Genomic DNA, 14,634 nt, shown 5'->3' with positions numbered 1-14,634 from the left:
AGCAGATGTGAGGTGATGGCACAGTGGCAGTTCGTATTCCCAACTAGACTTGGCAACAAGGCTTGTTAACCTTGACTTAGGCTAGAAATCCCCTCTAAAATCTCTAGTCCTCATTAACACATAAGCAAGCAAGTCTTCAAGTCTCCATTTATGCTAATGAGCTGATTCTAATGGTAAATACACAGAAGTGAAGGCTAGAACAAATGCCCTGTGTATAAACTGCCTTTTGGTGTATTTTAGTCAAAAAGAATCTCACTCGAGGCAGTCAGTTACTAGACTTGTGATTTTTGGTAAGAGTTCCCTCAGCCCTATAAAGATTTAGTATTTCTTTTAGCTTATATAGACCCAATTTTAGGAAGATGGATTATATTAAAGAATATAATTCTAAAAATCATCTTTTGGAACATGGAATTGTTATAGCAATTAGAAGTGAGCTTGGTCTAGCAATTGAAAAAATTGCTCTTTAACTCATGAAGTAGTTCATATAACAGTGGACAGTTAAAGCAATTTCACATAAAAGCCACAATACCGAAATCATCACAATATCTACTTTCAGAAAAATGTTGCAATGGTCACAAGACTTTTAACAAAGCTAACAAATCCACATAGTTGAGAAAGGATCACGTATTTCAACTAAAGGTGATAGGAAAATTGGATAGTCACAATTAAAATGAAATTATATTTCTATTTCCTTATAATTGAAATTTTTTTTTATACAATATGTTCTTGTCATGCTCTCTCCCTTCTCCAAGTTCTTCTAGATCTTCCTCATTCCCCACCTAAACAACTCCAGGTTCTTCTTCTCTCTTTAGAAAACAAACAAAAATCCAAACAAATGAAAAGAAAGAAAACATCACAGGAAACTCACACACAGTACTTTTTATATGGTACAAAACTCACAAACATACACTATATCTGATACTCTGCAAAAATTAATTTATATGAGTCAATGACCATAAGATTTGAAACCATTAAGTGGAAACTAGGAAAACCCCTTCATGACAAATGGTACTCATTGGCTTTTGAACAGATTTCCAATAGCCCAAGAAATAACGCAAAAATTGAGAAATAGCACCCCATGAGAAATTTCCCCTTCATCCTTCTTAGTATATAGCTTTTACATCTCCTCCCCCTTCTATGCTATTTCTTGAGCAATGTTGAACAATAGATACAGGAACTGTGATGTAGATATGTCCATTTGGTTTGGGCTACCCATGATCTTTTGATCTCTGCATGGTGCACAATTGTGGTTCTTGGTGATAACCTCCATTTACTATAAACAAGCATCTTTGATAAGGGATGGTATCTATGCTTACCTATGGGTATAGAGGTAAGATCTAAGTCTAAAATGTAGTTAGTGTTTTTTGTTGGTCTAACAAAATGGTAACAGTAGAGCCTACTTGAAGATCTATACTTCATTAGCTTAGGAGACTGGCTAGGTTTCTAGCACCAGGCATGATTTCCCTTCCATTGAGAGTACCTTAAGTCTAAATTAAATAAGTCTTGATTACCACCAACATTTGAGTCCCACTCAACCCACCTTTCAGATATCTTGCCATACTGGTCATTATTGTGGTTCATAGGATCCATAGCTTGATAGAGTTTTTGATAGCTTCCCTCCCTTAGCAGCTTTCTTAGTATTTTCTGGTTCTGTGGAAGACAGATCACTGGAAGAAGGCATTCAGGTTAGAGTCAGTTCAAATCATTGAAGTCCTATATCACAAGAATCTGTTGTTTTCAGCAATAGGGGCTTAGTTTCAAACTCTATGTGGTTACCAAGGGCAATCGCTATAGTCTTTATTGTTTTGGGAGTCACTCGGACTACCTAGATCATACATATATTTATTTGTCTGTGTGTGTGTGTGTGTGTGTGTACACATACATTTACAGGGACTGTGAATGCTTTTAGGCAAATATAAAATAATAAAGTTCTTTGAGGCCTTATTAAACACCATTGGTGTTATCTGTCCCTCCCCTACTCCCTTCTTTCACATTGATTGTCCCTCCTCAGTTGGAGGCCCCTTCTCATTTTGTCCATCTCACGCTTCATATCAACTGCATCCCACTATTATATTCTCATCCACTTTTCCCCACTATGGTCCCTTTATGCTTTCATGGTGTCTGAGGGTACGCCATAGTATTTAATATCATCTGCAGATTTAGAGCTAGAAACCACCGAAAAAGAGAGAACGTGTGACATCTGTCTGTATCTGGGTTGCACTGCTGAACAAATATCTAGAGCTGCCTGATGATTACTGAAGAGAGTCAGCCTCTCATAGGGATGATCCTCCTAATTGTTTGTCTAATACAGAGTGGTCAGCTGTGACATCATATACTTATAAACAACGAAATGCATACAACAGATTTTATTTACATATTTCCAATAGATATACATCCATATATGTACAGAAAAATATAATTAGGAAGAAGAGTCTATTGTTCTAGGAACATTCTAGCATTATTCTTGATAGTCTTGATTTAAGAGTAAGGGCATAGGAAAAGTAGGAGTATAGAAGTTTGTCAGGGCCTCAAGGAAGGTAATGGAAGATGAAGAATTATTTAATTATATTTAAATTTAGATTTTTTTGATTAAAAAAAATTTTCAAATGAGAGTACATAAAAATTAAAAGCTTCTACTTAGCAAAACTGTGAAGGGCCAGCCTTAAAAATGGGGAAAATTCTTTCCCACCAATTCATCCACCAAGAGATTAATATCTGAATATATAAAAATTTTAAAAAAGCAATCATAAGAACAAAAACAATTATATGTGGACAGATGAATTTGACAGATACTCCTCTAGTGAAGAAACACAGGTAGCCAATGAATGCATGAAAAAGTGCTAAGTGTTCTGAACCACAAAGGATGTGCAGAGCAAAACTACACTGATTCTCATCAACAAAGGGCAATAAACACTGCTGAGGAGGAAGAGAGAAGGAAACCCTTTTGCTTTGTTGATGGGTATGCAAACTTGCCAATCCAATATGGAAGTAAGTGTAGAGATGGTCCTCAAAAAACCAAAACTGGAATTCTTGTATGACTCAGATACACCAGTCTTGGGTATGTACCTACAGCAATCAAAATCACCTTATGATAAAAATTGGTCCACATCCATGTGGTGGTAACTCTTTTTACAGTAGTGAAGTTGTGAAATAAATGAAGGTATCCTTAAAAAGGTGAAAATGCCTGGTGACACATGCCGTTAATACCAGCACTCTGGAGGCAGAGGCAGGTGGATCTCTGAGTTTGAGGCCAGCCTGGTCCACAAGAGGTAGCTCCAGGACAAGCTCCAAAGCTACAGAGAAACCCTGTCTCAAAAAACCAAAAAACAAAAAAGTGAAATGTGAAAAATGAAACTAGATAATTTATAGAGGGAAATAGATGGAATTGGTGATCATCATATTAAAAGAAGCAAGCCAGATATATATAGAGATAAAGTAAAGCATGTTTTCTTTATGTGTGATATCCAGATTTTTTAAAGATATGAATGTAAATGGGGGACTTATGGAATAAGAGAAGGGCACCATTGTAAGGAAATAGGAGGTAACCAGGGGTTGAATATGACTTAAATAATCTACATATAGCAAAGTAATAAAGCTTAATATTTTATAAATATAATTCATAATAGGAAAACACATCGTTACAAATCACTACTTTATAAAAAATGTATCTTAAGTAAGGACACAAAGGGAATTGGGAGTTTGTGGAAAATTGAACAGAATTGGATACAACTAGTAGACATACTCTGCACACACACACACACACACACACACACACACACACACACACACTGTACATTTATGTCAGAGTCATTCTTGGAAGCACTTGCAATAACAATGAAAGCCATAGATCAAAGTGAAAGAACAAATTTATAGCTGGGCATTTGCCCTGAGTGAGGGAATTGGGGCTTCTTGTAGGAGGCACATTTTAAAGAAAGCATTGGAAGAACCAGGCTTGCTAAACATGTGGGCCTATTTTCCTCAAAGAAAGGAAATAGACTGAAGACTCGTCACCCTCAAGCCTGGAGTGGATGTTATCTGATCATCTGGTGGTATTTTGGCTGTTTTATTGAGCATCCTGAGCATTGTTTAAGCCCTAATCCTAAACTTAGTCTCTTGGTGAATAGAACCCATTTCATAAAAGAAGTCCCATGTATTTGGCATCAACAACCAATAGAATCTACCTTTATGATATTACAAATCCTTCCCCCTTACGCCCTTTCCCTAAACTCTATGTATCATCCAGTAGAACTCATTCTTACTGTGAAGATGCTACTTTGCTAGGGAGTTTCTATGTATCTATACTATGCCTAAAGTTTAGTTGTCATAATTGTCCCATGGAAATCTTCTTTTAAAGTTTTACTATGTGTTAATATGTAAGAAGTATAAAACATGAGGCCAAACTCTGGACGTTGGGACCCATTGTCTGCAAAGGTGATACTAACTAAAGTTTCATTTTTTTCCCTCATGTGGATCGTCTTCATTTGGGTCATGAGGCTTACAGAGTCACCAACAGGTTCCAAGGTAGAATGTTAGGAGTCCCCAAAGTTGAGTATCACATACTGATGTTACTTGAATTCCACAAAATTCTACTAGAGGCAAAGCAAGTCCCTCTGCTGGTTTACAGATACAGAAGTAATTGTTTTATTTGGAGAAAATCTCTCCTATTGAATATTGATTCAGAAGGTTCTACACTGTGTTGAAAATTCTTCAAAGATGGAGATGCTGCATAGCAAAGTGTACAAACGGCTCTCTAGAGAAAAAAAAATGAGATCAATTTTGGAAGTCACTTAACATTTCCCTAATATGAACCAGGGATACAACTCAGTGATAGAGCACTTGTTTAGGCCATGTGATGCCTTACGTATAACTATGCACCACCAAAATCAAATGAACAGCTTTAGTAAAGAATAGATGCATTCTCATGCTTGTTAACTAGATAAATGTGTACTTCAAGTGCATTTTTATAAATATTGCAACATTCTCATTAGACAGTGAGCACTAATTTTTTATTATCCCACGATGTGTTTTTCTGAAACCACCCATATTAACAAAATTAGTACATAAATACATGGAAGAAGTAAATTTTATTGAGTATAAGATATGAGACTTTATTGATATGAGACTTTTATTGAGTATAAGAAAAGATAATTCTACCTATTACTTGTGTAATATCATTTTATTTTAAAACATGCATTTATTCAGTTATGTATTTATTTAATTTTGCCATGGTGGAGAGTATCAAAACCAGGGCCTGACATACATGCTGCAAATATTTTAACGTTATTCTATACTGCCAACCCCACTTCTATGATGCTTAATTTGCTTGGTTTTGAGACAGGGTCTCCATATAAAGCCTTTGTTGTCCTGAAACTTGCTATGTATATCAGCCTAGTCATCTCACAGTGATCAACTTGCCTCAGTCTCGCAAGTTCTGGGATTAAAGACATGGGGCTCCACACCTGGTTCAGTTATATAATTTTAAATTGGATAAAACAGCTAGCAATATGATTTATAATGCTGATGATACTGAAAATATGTTATTGTTTAATATTAAATGAAGTATGATATTAGATAAAACAAAACCAACACTTCAGATAAGGACAGAATGAACAAAGTGAAGAGAAATATCCCAAAAAAAGGAACAAAAAACAGACACAGACTCAGAGATCCACTTGTTTGCATGCTCAGGATCCTATAAAACATTCAACTGGAAGTCACAATATATACACAAAGGAAATGCAGGGTAAAAATGAGAAAATAAATGAATAAAAATAGATTAAAAATAAAAATGCCTGACACATTATGAGAAAATGAATCATTAAATATGCCATTAAGTTCATTTTCTGTTGATCATCTACTGCTGGGCATACTGTCTATCCCTAAGATTTTTGTTTCCCCAGGGAAACATTTGCAAGTAGTTATCAATTGGAGATAGCTTCTAAGTTAGGGACAGATTCTTATGCCTATTCCTCCATTCAGCTCTAGGATCTCATTGGCTGCAGATCTGTGCAGGCCCTGTGCATACTGTCTCAGTGTCTATGAGTTCATATGTGTGTCTGTACTGTTGACAAGAGGTCCTGGTTTTCTTGGTTGTCTCTATTCTCTCTGGTACTTACTCTCTTTCTTCTTCCTCTTCTCCAGCGTTCCCTGAGTTCTGGGAGAAGAGATTAATGGAGACATTCTATTTAGGGCCAAGTATTCCAATATTTCTCATTCTCTGCATAACGTCACTGCATTTATTTCCATCTGCTGTAATAGAAAGCTTCTCTCATGATGACTAGCAAGGCACTGATGAGTATAGCAGAATGTCATTCAGAGTCATTTTATTACTATGGCTTTCATTTTTTTTTTTAGAAGAGTAGTATTTGTTTTTACTCAACACCCAAGCTGTGTCAGGCAAGACACCATTATAGATCCAAAGGGTTTTTGTCTGGGTTGATGTTTGCATTTCTCCTTTAGTAGCATACAACCACAGAGATTAGACTTTACAGCTAACATCCACATATAAGCAAATATGTATGTTTTACTCTGTGGTAGTCAGACAGGACACAAGATGTTATTTCAATTTCTTGTATTTGTTGAGACTTGCATTGTTAAAAGTAGTTGATTTGGGAAAACCTTCCAAAAAGTGATGAGAAGAAGGTATATTATTGTGTGTTTTGGAAATATCTTTTATATACTTTCTGAAAATATCTTTTAGATCCATTTGGTTTTTTACAGCAGTTAGTTCCAGCATTTCTCTCTTTATTTTTTGTCTAGATGATTTTTCCATTGGTGAGAATCAGGTATTGAAGTCTCACATTACTAGTTTGTAAGGGTCAGTATGTGATTTAAGCTTCGACGGTGTTTCTTTTAAGAACTTGGGTGCTCTTCTGTTTGTTGCATAGACGTTAAGAATTATAATATCCTCTTAGTGTATTTTTTTCCTTGACAAAGGTGTGGTTTCCTTCCCTATCTCTTCTCTTAGTTTTGACTGAAATCTAGTTTGTTAGGTTTTACAATGGATACACTGCCTTGATTCTTAGTTCCAATTGCAAGCAATATATTGTTACCATCTTTTTACACTGAGGTGATATTTATCCTTGATGTTAAAGTATGTTTCTTGGATGCAGCAGAAGAATATCGTGGTTTTGCATCCATACTGTTGGTCTGTGTCATTTTTATGCTGTATTTTTATGCTGGACTCTAAGCATCTTGTTTTGTATATTTAGGTTCTGATAGCTGAGCATGTCTTAGTTGGTGGGTGTTTTGTTCCTTGGTTTCTGTTGCTCTGTCTTGTTTTAGAAGGGTATGTGTTGTTGAGTTGCCTAGTAAGAAATTCTTCTGGGATCATACTAGGTGTGGTCCTGGGAAGTTCCAAGCAGAAAACATTTCTAATACTTAGTAATGGGATGAGCTATGGGGAAGATTCTACATCTCCTTGTAACAGCGTATCCATAGTCTTGGTCTATGGTTCACGCCTACTTCAAATGAATGACAGCAAAACATTTGGAAATCAGAGACCTAAGTATATTACAAGCTCTTCTGACTTTGAAATGAATATTTAAGGTGTGATGTTTTGGTTTCTAGCTTTTTCTCTAGGCATGTCAACCAGAAACTGGGCCACGTCATACTAAGTGCATTTCTTACATGTGTGTCTTTAAGTCATTAGAGAACCAGAAATACATGAACTAGTTCTCACCTGAGACACGAGATGCTAAGCAAACCAAGTACAGATCCAACATAGAGAAGCAAGTGTGAAGAGAAAACAATCAGTCAGCCAAGAAATTCCTTTCCAAAATATGGTGCCATAAGAAACACTGATTTCATGGAAGGATACCAATAAGAGATCATTTGAGAGAAGAGAAATAAGAGAGTCATCTAAATGAGGATTCAAATTAAGCTTGAATAATCTTTAAAAAAAATAAAGCAACATTCCAAAAGTAAACAGAAGGCTATGAAATGAAATCAGTTGGATATGTATCAAGGACTGTTGCATGTAGACAAAAAGCACAATATTAATCTCAGAAACAAACAAACAAGAAGTTACCCGAGTGTATACCCCTCACTTTGAAGAGTCTTAGTTCTTTCAAGATTGAAGAGTTGAAGCTGATTCTGTTGTCTAAAAGCTTGAAATATTGTCCAACAAACAACCCCACATTTGAATCTCCATAAACAAAGCCCAAGACTCCTGGCAAGGAAGAAATAAAGTGTAAAGGATAGGCATCCAAGTTTACTCTAACAATATGATTCCTTTTTGACTCAAGGTTAGCATCACTTGAACTGCCAGTGCTTTACAGAGCCTATTTTGTTAACAGTTGCCTAAATAAGAGCAAAGCTGGACTTATATGCTTCAAATATTTATTCAAAGTCAGATAAGATTGCCATCTACTTAAGCCTCTCATTTCTGAAATACCTGCCACCATGTATTTGAAGTGGGCATGGATCTGCTGGAGACAGGTTCTGTTGACACATTTAATCACCTGTAACATCTTTGACACCATTGCTCCTCCACTCAAGAAGCCCATAGAGGGTGGGGGTGCCACCCATCCAATCACCACTGGGAAACAATTTTTACATTAAACAACATATAATTTTGGAGACTTGGAGGTATAGAACCTTTGTTAAATCACTTTGAGCATTCATGACTTTACTTGGTGCTAAAACAGATCAAAACGTAGATGTAGCCCATTTAGGCCCTCAGGGTCTGGACTGTATGGAGTGCTAAACATGATCAGTGAGCCAAGAAGCTGTCAGCAGTACAATAGCTGGTGCCAAGAGAGGCCCGAGCAGACTGCTCACTGCTGGCACTACTCTCTCCCTGACAGTGATGCTGATGGTAAGGACACGCTGCTGCTGTTCTGGTCCTTGTCAGAACAAGAAATCACAAGTAGTTCTACAAATAGCCATATCAGTAACTTCTAGGAACCAAATACAACACATTCCTGTTTTGTGTTAGGGAGAGGGACATCGGAGGCAGGCTGACATCTGTGCTCTGAATTGTACATGCCAGGCTTTGTCTTGAACAGTTAGAGTCCCATCTCCAGACAGATATAATAGCTGCAAGTTGAGAAGAGATTTAAAACTCTTCAGAATCCCCCCAAATTATATTTTTAGTTCTACCACTGTGTTATTTCTATAACTAGATAGAGTAACGATAAGATCAGGTAGCTCTGACGTTTATAAGAGCCTTCTGTTTAAATAAAAGGAAAATCACAAATATTCAAGTAAAGAATAGCAAAAATGCATTTGAATCTGACACTCATATGAGAAATAATAACATCTACTATAAAGTAGATATAGAAGAAACAAGAAAGTGTTGCATAATTATTTAATAATCAATTATAAAATTATCACTTTGCAATGCTTAATTTTAATCCTGTCTTTTACCTGCTGAAAATGGGTGTATTTTCCAGTGTGATATGCATTTATTTTTCATGGATGTTAAAAAAACCTTTTAGACAACAAAGAATCATGATGTTGAATAAAACATACAAATACTTATAACATCAATGTACTTTATGTTCTGTTTTAATACCTATGAGACTCCAAACATGGCAGATTTGACAAATAGAATCTGTATGCTAAGAATGCACAGACACATGCTTGCGTTGCACTCTGGGCTCCTGAGAAGTGTGCGAGGTGATAAATGACACCCACAGTGCTGTATAGCTCCCTCCACTGAAAGAGGCCTTGAAAACACTAAAGAATAACTAAAATAGTGATTAGTGCAAGGAGTACCTGATAGCAATATTTGTAATTCTCTGCCTTCTCAAGACATTCACAACTTGAAAGTGAAAAGCCAAATGTGTTGTATGAAGATTTTGGGGAACACAAGGCAAGCTTCTTTGTGATGAACAATTTTACATTCCCACTTGATCAACAGACGACCTTTAAAGATTTAATCTATTTTTAATTATATGTGTGTGGTGGCTAGGTATTTTTACCTCTATACAGTACATGAGAGGGAGCCAGAGGTATCAGATTACTCTTGAAGTAGACACACATGTGGTTATGAGCATACTCTTAACTATTAATGTATCTCTCTAGTGCCAAAATCACAAGATTTTTAATGGAAACATGATATATGTTAATGATAACATTGCTTCATTGTTGGAATGGTTACTTTGTCAACTCCCACACACTTTACTTCCAACATATATTTTTCCTGATCACTGCTAAAGTTCAGCTCAATTCCTATCTGATAAATTATTTAAGGAAAACTGTATGTAGAATATTTTATGACTCATCACTATTTTCAAATAACTTTTCTGAACTGCTGCTTATTCTTGACTTATTTATTTCACCCCATAAAGTCTTTTAAATAAACTATATTCTAATTATTCTGTGTGTGGTGTTTTGCTTGCATGCATGTCTGCACCACATATGTGCCTGCTACTTGAAGAGGCCAGAAGAGGATGTTGCATCTCCTGGCACTATAGCCACAGTCAGGTGTAAGTGGTCATATGGGTGCTGGAAATTAAACCTGGGTTCCCTGGAGGAGCAGACCCTGTTCTTAAGCACTGAAAAATCTCTGTAACCCACTGTCTCATTAATTTTTAAAATTTTGTATTTGCTGGTTAATTCTTTAGTCACAGGGGTGATTTTTCATTTTTTAAAACATTATATGCACAAGATAAGCAATGGTTTTTCTATGACTATATTAATACATTTTAATTATATTTACCTCTTTTGTTTATCTTCGCTTGCCCTTCCACATTCCCCTTCATCTTATATTTCCAGAGTAGCTTGGTTTAATATCATATCTGCTTGGGTTTTCATTGTTGCTGCCTTGTTGTTATTTTTGTATACATTTTCACATATGAGGAAAATGTTTCCTGGTTCCAATTTCTTCCACATACTTATTATTATTTCAATTTTGAATCACGTTCCTAAAATAATAATAATAGTAATAATAACAATAATAATTTCACTCTCTCTTTATGCTTGAGTTATATCCAATACCAGTTGGTTTTGTTTGTTTTTTTTTTGTTGTTGGTTTTGTTTCTTTTTTTGGCTTGATTTTTTGTTTGTTTGTTTCATTGATTTATTTTTTTGAGACAGGATTTCTGTGTGTAACAGCTCTGACTGTCCTGGAACTCTCTTTGTAGACCAGACTGTCCACGAATTCACAGAGATCCACTTGCTTCTGCCTCCAGAGTACTGGCATAAAGGCATGCTTCACAACCACCCAGATAATGGTTGGTTTTTAATTTTACAGATCCCAACCTATTCTTGAAGCCCAAGTATCTGTAATTTATGGCAGAATTCATTCATGAGGATACACTTCAACTGTCTAAAAAAATAAAATCAGGTTGCTATGCTTCTAATATTGACTTTTATCAATAGTACGAGCAGACTGGATAGTACTTATTTCTGTTTCAGTTACCATGTGGATGATGGAATAGTATGACCTATATCAGAGGCTCCTGATAAAATTCGCATGTAAGCCTTAGAATACTGTGATACAAACAGAACTCCCACATGCCTGTTATTTCATATACACTCTCAGCTATCATTAAAATTTATTAACAGATATAAATATATTCAAATTTAATAAGTTAGAGTCTTGTTAAATTTAATTAGGCCAAATATATTATTTTATATAATAATTCTATTATTTTATCCTTAATTGGTATATAATGTCCTGTCTCTTGTTATACTGAAGTATTAGATTATTAATACGTATCTAAAAAACTGATTCACTTTTATAATAGATGTTGTGCTGTTTAGTTTCTATTTCTGTGGAAAGACATGATGACCACGCCAAATTTTATTAAGGACAACATTTCATTGGAGCTTTAGCTTCATTGCAGAGATTTAGTTAAATATCATCATGGAGAGAAGCACAGCAACACAAAGGCCAATCTTGTACTGGAGAAAGAGCTGAAAGTTTTACGTCTTGATCTGTAGATAGCAGGACACTATGTCCCACAGTGCGTACGAGACGCCAAAGCCCACACACACAGTGACACACTTCTGTAGGTGGAGGCTGCTTGTTCATTCCCAGCTACTGTGACCTGAAATAATTACACAAAACTGCATTAATTAAAACACTGCATGTCCAATCACTTAAGTGTATTGGTAGCTAGCACTTATATCTTAAATTAACCAATTTCTATTATTTTATATTTTACCATAAGGCTCATAGTTTAATGCTAAACAGGGAGTCTGTCTTCTCCAGAAGGCACATGGCATATCACTGACTCCACCTTCTTTCTCCCAGCATTTAGTTTAGGTTTCCCACCTAGTTCTATTCTTTCCTATCACAGGCTAAAGCAGCTTCTTTATCATTAACAAATAAAAGCAACACATACAGGAGGACTTCCCCCATCATCTCCCCTTTTCTGTTGAAATAAAAATGAAGGTTTTAACTTTAACATAATAAAATACACATATAACAAGAGTTATGATGCAACAATTACAGTTACAATATTTATATCTACTTTATCTCTTATCATAACTAAGGAAAACTGTAATTATAATTATCTATTCTTTAACTTGATCAAAGACCCCAGAAGGATATAATATTACCTGAGTTAACAGGACATGCATTGTAAGCAGCTTCCAAAACTCTAGAGTTGACAAAGACATTTTACTGCTTGGAGAGTCCCCCAACATTCTTCTGTATCTTTGGAGCATACATCTACAGCCTACAGGCCCATAGTATTTGGTAGACTTTACCATGAAGCAAGAAATGTCAAAGATGGTTCTGCCTATATTGGCAGTTCATCAGTCACTTTCTTCTGTGTCCTGCAGAATGTCTGCTAAATTCCCTCATGAAGCAGGAACCCTGAAGGACTGTCTCACCTTCTTTAGACAAATTCAGCACTCATTTTTTCTGTGAGCCCTGCATGTCCAGTTCATACAGCATAGCACCACACAGTCCAGGCAAGAGCAGTTTCTTTCCCAATTGGCTAGTAACTCCATACGGAGTCTCTTTGATGCCCATCATTCCCTTGAAGTAGATTGGTGCTGCAGGAGCAGGCATGTCTCATTGCCATGAAAAGTCCTAAGTTTTTAAAACATTTTAAATGGCATATTCCATAGGTCTTTGAAAAATTTGAAGATTATCCGTCTAACTGAATTATATCTCTGTATATCTAGAAAACCTAACTAATATGACTACAAGCTTGACTATTATAGATGACTATCAATTAACCTGTATTTTCTTAATTATACATTACATGTTTAAATACACTGCACAAACAAAATATCTTAATCAAGAGCAAAAATAAACATATAACAAAATTGACCAAAAGTTTGTATCAATTGACCAAGTTCCGTACCAAGGCAAAGTATTCATATCTATAGCATATCCACCTTTAAATTTAAACAAACTTTGATGAATAATCATTTAGGGAATTTGGACATTGTTGTCTAGACTACTTCTTGATGATTATGAGTGTTGTTAATCAGGTTGGTAATTGGGTATCATGTGTGGTAAGTCCATTTCAGCCCACAGTCCTGAAGCCGCCAAGGGTGTTGTACCATCTAGGCCATTGTTTCAAAGGGTCTTCTTTGAACAAACCATATTAGTCTGAAAGGAATTCACAGGTTTTCATCCTTTGTGGAAACAAAAGCAGAACCTCTTTTCCAAAGCAAAATATCCTTAGACCCAAATTTAGATGTCAAGATACATTTAAAAAATGTTTAGCATAGCAGCCTGTTCAATAAAATGTCTCTATATTTAGCACAATCACAGTCAAAAAATTCAAATTAAACACAAAAATATACATAATCCAGACTCTCTGTGTATATCCCATTTTTAAGTGGCTTGTTTTTCTTACTCTATTACTTTTTCTACAAGACTAATATTTATTTTATTATCATTTCTCTTTTAATCTATGACTGTCTGTACTCTTTTATATTATAACTGTCTATACTCTTTTTCCTTTCTCTATCAACCCTGTGTATTTTTATCTAACACTGTGACCGATTTAGAAGACTATTCTATTTGTCTTTATTGTGTACATATCTGTAATTATTTTTGACCAGAAACACTTTTCTTTCTTTTTAATGCAAACAGATGTGGCCAGGACCAACTCTGCCCAGTCCAACATGATCAAGGCATGTTCACTGCCTCTGAGAGCCATTCTCTCTGCCCCAGATCCAGGGTTGCAGTGGGTCTGTGTCACCATTATGCAATTTTTAACATGGTGCTCACAGATCCCATTTAAATGCTTGGCCTCCTGAAGGAGCCATAGTTGTACATGCAACTATCACAAACCAGGTACCCATCTGTAGGTGGAGGCTGCTCGCTAGATCCCAGATGCTCAGACCCAAAATAATTACACAAAACTGTATTAAGACACTGCATGCCCAATAACTTAAGCATATTGTTAACACTTATATCTTAAATTAACTCATTTCTATTATTTTATATTTTACCACGAGGTTCATGCTTTACTGGTAAATTTTCAAGGCATGTCTGACTCCTCAGGCAGCTACATGGTGTCTCATAGCTCTGCCTTTTTTCTCCCAGCACCAATTATTACTGCTTATATAGATTGATAGAGGGGCTTTGGGAATCTTGAAGCTGTCAGAAGCCTCCTGAGCCTTGTTATATAGCTACTTTCTGAGTTGTTGAAGTTCCCTCTCTCCATCAGGAGGAAATGTTGAAACAGAGAGCTGTACAACAGAACATGGAATTGT

This window comes from Microtus pennsylvanicus, chromosome 7 (genome assembly GCF_037038515.1).
Source record: "Microtus pennsylvanicus isolate mMicPen1 chromosome 7, mMicPen1.hap1, whole genome shotgun sequence".
Lineage (NCBI taxonomy): Eukaryota > Metazoa > Chordata > Mammalia > Rodentia > Cricetidae > Microtus > Microtus pennsylvanicus.
Note: the sequence above shows the minus strand (reverse complement) of the source record.